This window comes from Neofelis nebulosa, chromosome 6, assembly GCF_028018385.1.
Source record: "Neofelis nebulosa isolate mNeoNeb1 chromosome 6, mNeoNeb1.pri, whole genome shotgun sequence".
Lineage (NCBI taxonomy): Eukaryota > Metazoa > Chordata > Mammalia > Carnivora > Felidae > Neofelis > Neofelis nebulosa.
This window is the reverse complement of record NC_080787.1, coordinates 128,007,507-128,016,018: the sequence shown is the minus strand read 5'-3', so window position 1 is coordinate 128,016,018 and position 8,512 is coordinate 128,007,507. Positions and strand designations below refer to the sequence as shown.

Here is an 8,512-nt window from a genome sequence, read left to right as displayed (position 1 = left end):
GAGGGGCAGAGAGAGAGGGAGACACAGAATCTGAAACAGGCTCCAGGCTCTGAGCGGTCAGCACGGAGCCCGACGTGGTGGACCGTGAGATCATGACCTAAGCCGAAGTGAGACGCTTAACTGACCAAGCCACCCAGGTGCCCCAAGACCAAGGACTCAGTTTTAAACCTGTGTAAACTCAGAGCTTACAACAGAGGCTGAGGGGAATGCTCTCCAGGACACCACAGGAAGGAGGGGATGGCCGGGGCCGCAGAGTGGAGCGGCCATAGTCTTCTGTGACAAGAGGACAGGGAAACAAGAACCTTGATGATAAGAAGAAATATTGAGTTAAAAGGGATACGGAAGGGCTTCCATTGACTTGCCCTGATCTTAATAAGGAAGGAAAGGCCATGAGATGAGGGAAAATGAGAGGCAGGGTGGGAGCTGGGATCTTCAGAGGGTATTTGTCAAAGTGCTGTGGCAACTTTAAAGCATTCCGTACCTCTTTTGCCCTGTGACAAAGGCTATGTCTTACTAATCTTTTAAAAATTCCAGTGCTTGTCACAATAGTGCATATAATTGGCATTAAATTTCTGACTCTGAGATGGCTAGAAAATAAGAGTTATTATTTTGTTATTTTGTTTTTATTTGTTACATAATAATAGCATGTGTAATATATCACATCCACATAATAATAATAGTATTTATCAGGTGCATATGATACCTACCATGTGTTTATAACCTTATGCCCATTATTTTATTTAATACTCAAAGCAACCTGTCCAGGCAGATGCTGTGATTATCCCCATGGTAGAGGTGAGATAGCTGGTGCTCTGGAAGAAGTTTCTGAGACACCGTTGTGGAGCCTAGAGGGGCAAGCTAAGTAAGAAAACATAACATAATTATAAGGGGGGATTGAGGCTCCCACTGAAGGCAGACTACGTGAGTTCAAGGTGAAACTCAGTACAATCACTGTGTTCGCTTCAGCCATGCTCTGGCAGCCCGGAGCAGCTGGTGGAGTTTACCTGGTCTTAGAATCTCTGCCGACATTATCCCTCTGGTGTTCCCTTGGACTTCATGGCTAGGAGTCCTCTGATCAAGAGGGGGCAAGCTAATGAAAGGAAATAGAAATAACCGAAACGTGTTCTTCAGCCTGATGGAGACGAGTAATTCTCATTGGCTCTTGAGTAGCCGAGATACTTCAAAGCTTCACCGAAGCTTTCCACCCCACCCTGTCCCGCAGAACTACTTGGCTCCCGGCCTGTATGATCTTAACTCCATTCAGGAAATACCGGTTAAGAAGATTCGGGAGGAGCCCCTGGGAGACGGGTGAACTTGACAACCCAGGCAGCCTGTGTTTTGCGCAGCTCAATTGTTTGCTGACTAACAGGTGGAGGGGGTAGAGGAGGAGAGAGGAATCCTCACCAAAGAACTGGGCCATTTGGGTGGAGTTGCTTGGGTCTTTCATCAAAAACCATCATACCAGCCACCCGTCGTACAACCAGGGCAGGGCAAAGACACTAGCTGTGAAGGTAAAGGCTGCTTGCTCCCTTTGACAAAAGCCAAATCCATCGGAGAAGGCGAGGAGGGCTTGTATGATCTTTCCTAGACAGGGGAAGGGGAAACAGGTGGGGAGGTGCTTACATGGTTGACTTAGGAAATAATAGCTACCTTTTATTTTAATTACTGGAGGAAAGGAAGAAGACGGTGTTCTACCACCTCGAGCTTGCAGTTTTTGCATCCGGTCTACAAAACCAGCTCGTCTAAATTGCGTTGTTGGGACACGTGTCAGGATCTGGGCAGTGGAGCGTTCTGCAAAGAAAGCAGAGAAGGCGGTGGGAAGGTCCAACACGATGTCAGCTCGGAAGCAGGTGGAAGAGACCCATGTTCGTTCGCCTGGCAGGAGAGGGAGGCTCTGGCTCGCTCTCAGCTTGCTCTCTGCCCCCTGACTCTGCCTGTGACCGTGCAAAAAGCCCCCCTCCCCACTCACACCCAAGGAGATACTGAATTACTGATCTGGAAGGCAGTTTGGACGTCAGAAGTTTTAAAATGCTAACGCACAGTCAAGCTGAAACCCCCTGTTCACAGGGCAGCAGGTCTGAGCATGAAACGAGAAGAGGTTTCAGAGGGGAAAGGCTGTTGGTGTCCTCTCTACTGCCACGCAAAGACCTCATGTCAGGAGACAGGTTTCGGCTCAAAGGCAAGAAGAATGAAGGCTTTGAGCAGTCCTGAAAATCAAAGTGGCTTAGCAGTAAACAAGCTTTGACCAGGGGAGCTGACAAAGGAGAAGGTGGGCAGCCACGGACTGGGAATGTCGAACAAGGTCAGTGATGGCCCAGCTGTGCCAGGGCGACCGGAAGCACCGCCAAGCCCCTCACCCTTCCATCAGAGCTGCTCTGCTTTTTCTCGTTTTCTACACTGGGCTTTCCCACGAAGATTTCCTTTGAAGGGGATCTGCTGAAAAAAAAGAAGAAAAGGTTTTAAAACCACTGAGCTAGTTGACCTTTATGGCTATTACGACTCTGAAATTCTATAGTATTAAATCCCGTTTGATGTTTTCTAAGAAAGCAGGCTACCGATTGATGCCTTCTTCCGAAGTCTGAGGTGGGAGGAAGGGGAGTGTGAGAGGCGTGGAAAGTGTGAGTAGAAGAGGGAGGGCTTGTCTCAGGTAGGGGCCAGAGGCAGGAGCCCTCAGCCCTGTCCAGGCTTAGAATGACCTGGGAGCATTTTAATAACTGACCCCTCCCCAAACCAATTAAATCAGAGTCTCTGGGGCTGGTGTTTGGTCCTAGGTATTTATATAGCACAGCAAGGCTGACAGCCAATGGTTAAAAGGTGACCAGTGAGAAACGTTCTGTATACATTGAGGCCAAACATGTTAGACAACCTCAGACACAGTGGTTCTGAAACTTCAGGTGCATCAGAATCTCCTGGAAGACTTGTTGAAACACAGATTGCTGAGCCCCACCCCCAGAGTTTCTGATTCAGTGGGTCTGTGACCACCAGGCGCAAAATTTGCATTTTTAACAAGTTCCAGGTGACACTGATAATTGCTGATCAGGGACCACACTTTGGCAGCCATTGTTCTAACAAAAGGTTATTTATTTTTACTTTGAATTTATTATTATTATTATTATTATTATGCAAAAGGTTTTACTTTAGACATTAAAAAGAACCTCTTGGGGCAGCTGGGTGGCTCAGTCGGTGAAGCATTCGACATTGGCTCAGGTCATGATCTTGCGGTTCATGGGTTCAAGCCCCACGTAGGTAGGGGTCTGGGCTGACAGCTCAGAGCCTGGAGCCTGCTTCTGATTCTGTGTCTCCTTCTCTTTCTGCCCCTCCCCTGCTCATGCTCTGTTTCTCTTTAAATTTTTTTTTTAATTTTTACGTTTATTTATTTTTGAGACAGAGAGAGACAGAGCATGAATGGGGAAGGGTCAGAGAGAGGGAGACACAGAATCTGAAACAGGCTCCGGGCTCTGAGCTGTCAGCACAGGGGCCCGATGCGGGGCTCGAACTCACAGACCGCGAGATCGTGACCTGAGCCGAAGTCGGCGCTCAACCGACTGAGCCACCCAGGCGCCCCGCTCTGTTTCTCTTTAAATAAACATTAAAAAGAATTTAAAGAACCCTCCTGACAGCGCAAGACCATTTGCAGTGTGCACTCTTGCAAAAGTACGTTCACCTAGTCTGATCAAGAAAGAAACATCAAATACCCCCCACTGAGGGACATTCAAGGACACATCTGACCAGTAATCCTCCCAATTGTGAAGGTCATCAGAAACAAGGAAAGCTTGAGAACCTGTCATAGCCAAAAGAAGCATAAGTGGACGTGGATACGAAATGCAGTGTGGTTATCTTGGGTGGGATCCTGGTACAGAAGAAAGACACTGGGGAACAACTGAGAAAAGAATGTATCCATATTGGTTCATTGGCTGTGACAAATGTACCATACTTACGTAATAGGATAACAATAGGGAAACCTGGGTGTGGTGTAGATGGGAATTCTCTATAATATTACTGTGCTAGTTACAATAGTTCTGTAAATCTAAAACTGCTCTAAGATAAACAGAGTTTATTAAAGCAGGGCAGGGAGCGGGTGGAGGGGGGTGGGGGTGCTTCCTGGCTGTTATAATGCAAACCATTCCTGATGGCAGAGTTGTTGTCTCTGAAAAGCACCAAGGAAAAAGAAATAATTTTTAGTTGAATGAATCCCTGTTCTTAATAAATTACGTGACAGATCTTTGCTTCCTTTTATTTATAGTTTTGTGACTTTCAAATGATTTTTAGAGCTGCACTTTAAATATATATGTATATACATATATAAAAATAAACACACACACAACAGCATATTTACAGCTAAAAGACAAGGTAACTGGTTCCTCTTACTTTATTATACTGGAGCCATGCAATGGGAATACAATCCTAGATAAGAAAGTCACCTGTTGTAATGACTTACAATTCTTAATGGAAAATTTTCGACATTTTGGATATAGTTACCTGGACACCATTTCAATGGTTCTCTCTCCCTCTTCCTGGTTTTTTTTTTTGTTGTTTGTTTGTTTTGTTTTGTTTTTTGTTTTTTCTGTTCTAACAGAATCTGCTCAAGGTGGTCTGGATAAAGCAGAGTGCCCCAGGCAATATTTTGCTGCTGGTTTGTAGTTATGGATTACCTTATATCATTGGCTTCAAGAGTGAACTGACTGGGGCACCTGGGCGGCTCACCTCGGGTTATGATCTCATGGTTCCTGAGATGGGACCCCCGTGTTGGGATCTGTGCTGACAGGTCGTGATCTTATGGGTCATGGGTTCGAACCCCGTGCTTGGCTCTGTGCTGACAGTGTAGAGCCTGCTTGGGATCCTCTCTCTCCCTTTGCCTCTGTCCCCTCCTGCTCACACTGCGCTCTCTCTCTCTCTCTCTGGGTCTCTTTAAATAAATTGATTAACATTAAAAAAAGAACCTTATCAAAATCCCCATATTCACTTGAGTTTTCTGTGGGCTCACAGTGTGTGTGTATGTGTGTGTGTGCAGGTGCGTGCTGGGGGAACAACCTGACTGACCACTCTCTGGTTAGGTAAGTATATTAACTTTAATTACCTAATATTGATGTTATTTCCCTAACTTGCCTTTAGGTCTTCTCAGCCTTTATTATCAACTCTTCATGGTCCCGACTGTAGCACCTGGCAAGGTGCTTTCACACCTGGAAATGAAACCATAATAATTCAAGGGCAACCTAAACGCCCCATATGCAGGCACCATTTATCTTTCGGTGTCAGGTTTGGACCATTTATCTTTTCTTATCAAGTGGCTTAACTATACATTTGGGGAAGTTAAGTGAGGAAATGAGAAGCACTCTTCGAGACTGGCAGTGGTCTAAATAATAGCTTTAAAGTGAAAGTTCAGCCACCTGGTTCATCTTCCAACCGGGCAGGGGCTCCTAGGGAATAAGAGGGCAAAGTTAAATGTGAAACTCAAAATCTGAGGCAAAGGACTCTCATCACCTGGACTTTCCTTCTCCCTAAATGGGGCAGCAGTACTGGAAATAGTGGTAATTAAACTTTAGAGAGCTTTTCTGGGGTGCTAGGCACCATTGTAATGAACTCATTTCATCCTCACAGAGGCACAGGGAAGGGAACCACGTTGCCAACATTCACACAGCTGGGAGTAAAGCCAGGATTCTAATCTGGGTGATCTGGCATCAAAGCCCATGTTCTCAACAGGCTCTCCTGCCTCTCTTGGGGAGGACACCACGAGGGGTCCCACTCTTGACTAGACTCGCTAGAGGGCCTCCTCCAGGATCTGGACTGGAACATCCCAGGGACCTCCACAACCGCCTAAGGCCTAGGAAAGAGAATGTCTCATCAGTGAGCTGTATACTTCTGTCCATTCTGGTTCCTCCACAACTGTCACCGTCACCACCAGCAACTAGTAAATATTGATCGAGCTTCTCTTCTATGCCAGGTACTATGGATACCAAAATGAAAAGGAGACTGTGATCCTGCCCTCAATAGACACCTAAGCAAACAAGCCAACAAGATCGCAAACAGCCTCTGGTAACGTCCAAAAGAAAGCCGTGGGAGTCCAGATGGGCGGGGTCCCACCTTGCCTGGATTCGCAGTGCCATGATTTCCTTCCTCTCTCACTGAGTTTCTGTTACTTCCTTGACTTCTTCTACTTACAACTCACAAGCCCAAATGGCACAGATTTGAAGTTCTCTCTACCAGGTGTTGAGCTGTTCAGGAGGAAGATGTTCTGTTCATTTAATAAATAGCTTCTGGATGAATAGAGGCTCCGACTCAGCATATGTTTATCTGCTCACCGCCCCCCCGTCCCAGGAAACAGAGAACATTTATATCTGAGTTCCTCCTTATCCGAGGTTCGCTTTCCAGGGTTTCAGGTGCCTGCAGTCAACTGTGGTCTGGAAACAGATGATCCTCCTGACGTATGATCAGAAGGTCTCTACTAGTCAATACGACGTCACAGTGCCCACGTCATTCACCTCATCTCATCTCATCATACAGGCATTTTATCATCTCACATCATCAGTGAGGAAGAAGGGTGAGTACCGTACGATATTTTGAGAGAGAGACCACATTTACATAAATTTTATGATAGTATGTCATAATTGCTATTTTATTGTTGGTGGTTTTTAAAAAATTTTTTAATGTTTTATTTTTGAAGGAGAAACAGAGAGACAGAGAGAGAGACAGGGCACCAGTAGGGGAGGGACAGAGAGAGAAGGAGACACAGAATCCGAAGCAGGCTCCAGGCTCTGAGCTGTCAGCACAGAGCCCGACGCAGGACCTGAACTCATGAACCTCGAGATCATGACCTGAGCTGAAGTCGGAGCCGAACGTGCCACCCAGGTGCCTCTGTCGGTGTTTGTTGTTAATCTCTTCTGGTGCCTAATTTATAAATTAAACTTTGTCATAGGTATGTGTATAGAGGAAAAACATCATTATGTGTGGGCTTCAGTCCTCTCAGTGGTTTCAGGCATCCACTAGGGGATCTTGGAATGGATCCTCAGTGGACAAGGGGGACGACTGTACTCTCCCTTCTTCCAGGACAGGCACCTTTTCTGTTCCACGTGCAAGCTATGCTAGCAGCCTGGCCCACTCTTTGTATCCCTATCTACCACAATAACAAACAGTGTTGCTGAGGCATTGTTGTTGATGTGTTGCCTTTAAAAAACACCCTCTTGTCATGGGATAAGCCTCTTCCTGACGATGGACCATCCTTATCTGGCCTGCCAAGCAGCCCTGTTGCCATGGAGGGCCGATGGGATGAGGTGTGTTTTTCGCCTGCATCACTCCCACCGGGGTGTAACAAGGACTTTAGTGCACGTCATGCGTGGCTGGCCTGTGGCAGCCCGAGGCCAGGCTCTTCCTGTAGGTAAAACCCAATCAACTGATCAGCTGCAGATAATATCAAGACCTCTGTTTGATACGTTAACAGTGACAGACATGCTTCCACAATTCACAGCCCAGTACCCTTTGGCAACAGAGTCGTTGTGGGTGAAGAAAACACTCTAGTCACCAGCTTTGGGATGAGAGGGCTCGGGTTCATATAAACACAACCTCACGTCAACCCTCGTCACCACAGACTGTTTTGGGTCTTTGCACTCACCCTCTGATCTTGATTTCCTACATGACAATGTTCTCGGTTTATATGCCCTTTGGCAAGTGCAGCAAGCCTGTTTCCTGTTTCTAAACTTGTAGACAGCCATTCATGTGTCTCGCACTTGTCAATTTTAACCAGAAAACACCGGCCCCTTCTTGTCGCATTTTTACCTTTAGCCCAGGTTAAGAGGACCATAGGAGTAAAGCTGTTGATTCATTCGATAGAAAATTCTTAATTAATTTAAATTAACTTCCATAGGACTTGCAATTGCAAGAAGGAAGTAAGGGGAAATACACGCCTCCTTTCCTAAAGCCTAAAAAAATAAGTGGTGACAAGGCTAACGATTTGAAAGCATTGAAACAATACACGATTTAGTTTTTTTCTTCTGTTTGTCAAGAGTGAAGGAAAGAAGAAATGGTCGATGTACTTGTAACTGGCAGATGACCACCAAAATAAGAAAACTCTCAATACAGCAAGTAGGTCATTCGTCAGAATCAACAGGACCCGTGCACGCTTTGTAGGTCCAACACATTTTAATTACCCTAACGATTTGTGTATACCCTTACAATAAAGTTGATTAACCTCCTTCGCTGGTGAATGTTACCTAAGTAGTGCTACTATGTGCGAGACCTTGAACTTTTTCAATCTTAAGAGAATCTTTAAAAAACTCTTTAAAAATCTTTAAAAAAAAAAAAAGCCTAGGCTTTTTCTCTTAAGATGCTAACATTCTGTGGGCACCTGGGTGGCTCAGTCGGTTGAGCATCCCAACTCTTGATTTCGGCTCAGACCATGATCCCAGGGTCATGGGATTGAGCCCTGTGTTGGGCTCCATGCACACTTAAAGATTCTCTCTCCTTCTGCCCCTCTCCCCTGCTCATGCTCTCTCTTTCTAAAAGTAAAAAAAAAAAAAAA

General features: G+C 45.8%; 1 long non-coding RNA gene across 2 annotated transcripts; it reads left to right on the top strand.

Annotated features, from left to right (window-relative positions):
* Positions 1-1,785: 1,785 nt before the first annotated feature.
* Positions 1,786-8,185, top strand: LOC131514932 (uncharacterized). 2 transcript variants are annotated; one of them, XR_009263352.1, is made up of 3 exons: positions 1,786-3,075; positions 5,942-6,538; positions 6,662-8,185. It is a non-coding gene; the product is annotated as an uncharacterized LOC131514932 (long non-coding RNA). The 2 variants fall into 2 exon arrangements; XR_009263351.1 differs by lacking the exon at positions 1,786-3,075 and having other exon boundaries at positions 3,420-6,538.
* Positions 8,186-8,512: the final 327 nt, after the last annotated feature.